This window comes from Coregonus clupeaformis, chromosome 18, assembly GCF_020615455.1.
Source record: "Coregonus clupeaformis isolate EN_2021a chromosome 18, ASM2061545v1, whole genome shotgun sequence".
Lineage (NCBI taxonomy): Eukaryota > Metazoa > Chordata > Actinopteri > Salmoniformes > Salmonidae > Coregonus > Coregonus clupeaformis.
In genome coordinates this window covers 38,783,523-38,785,133 of record NC_059209.1, presented here as the reverse complement: position 1 = coordinate 38,785,133, position 1,611 = coordinate 38,783,523, and positions in this window count along the sequence as shown.

Below are 1,611 nucleotides of genomic sequence, written 5' to 3'. Positions count from 1 at the left end.
CCCCCACCCAGACAGCTACTCCAACGCTTCTTCTTCTTCTGTGGATTTTATATGGCGGTTGGCAACCAACTTTAAGGTGAATACCGCCACCAACTGGGCTGGAGTGTGGACCAGAGACAGTGAAGGTCTAAATCAGGGGTGTCAAACTCATTTTAGCTCAGGGGCCACATGGAGGAAAATCTATTCCCAAGTGGGCCGGACCGGAAAAATCATGGTATATATATAACTTAAAAACAACAACTTCAGATTGTTTTCTTTGTTTTAATACGATCAACATAAAACATAAAGCTGGAGCCTGAGGACAGTGTGTCCAAAATAGTACAAGCACAACATCACTATTAATCATAAAACACCTCAAGTTTATTTGAAAATTCTAAAGAAAAAGAACACACAAACCCACAATGCCTCAGTGATTAACAGAACTGTTTCACAGATCTATATCAGGGTGTCATTTCTCAGGCAGAAATGTAGATAAAAATAATGAAATCCTGTTCCCCAAACTAGTGCAAGAACCACAGAGTCAAGAATAGGTTAAATATACAAATAAAATAAAATAAATTAAAAACAATAGCACATCAACATAAAAACATATAAATATAAAGCTGGAGCCTGAGGACATTGTGTCCAAAAGCACAACATCACTATTAATCATAAAACACCTCAAGTTATTTGAAAGTTCTGAGGACAAAGAACACACAAACACACAATGCCTCAGTGATTCACAGAAGTATATCACAGATCACATAACTATATCAGGGTGTCTCATGCAGCACTTTAAGTGGGTTTGCATAGTTTATTTGACTCCTGATACCTGGCATCTTTTAGCTTTCACCAGCGCATCAATATCAGGCGTCACATCCTGAGTGGCAGCCAACTTCAGGATGTGATTCAAGTGCTTGTGCGTGAGCCTTGAGCGCAGCTTTGTTTTATTTATGCTCATTACAGAGAAAACTTGCTCACAAAGATATGTGGTTCCAAACAGGCACAACAGTTTTGCAGCGAGGGCTGTCAAGTTGGGGTAACCTGGCAAGAGATTCTGATAAAATGTGTCCAAGCCAGCTGCGGCAAATTTGCCCTTCAAATCCGAGTCACACTGCAAGTCTATTATTTCAAGTTGGATGCTGACGGGCAGATCAGAGGGATTCACGGTGAATGGCGAGCAAAAAACGTTGAAGTCTTTCTCCAGTTCACCAAAAATCTGAAAGCGTTGCTCAAACTCCCGTAACAGTCCCGTTATTTTATCTTTGAACCGCTTCATGTCTGCCACATGTTGGGTCGCGCACACATTTTTCAGACAGGGTAAGTGAGCTGCATCACCACCGGCGAGTTGCGTCTCCCACAATGACAGCTTCAACTTGAAAGAACGTATGCTGTCATAATACTGCGTGACAACTTTGTTGCGCCCTTGCAGCTGTTTGTTCAAGTTATTCAGGTGCTCTGTAACATCCACCATAAATGCAAGGTCCTGCATCCATTCTGCGGAATGAAATTCTAACACTGGTTTGCCCTTTTCTTCCATGAACTGTTCAATTTCTTCTCGTAAATCAAAGAAACGCCTCAGCACAGCACCTCGGCTTAACCATCTTAGCTCAGTGTGGTATGGCAGGCCAT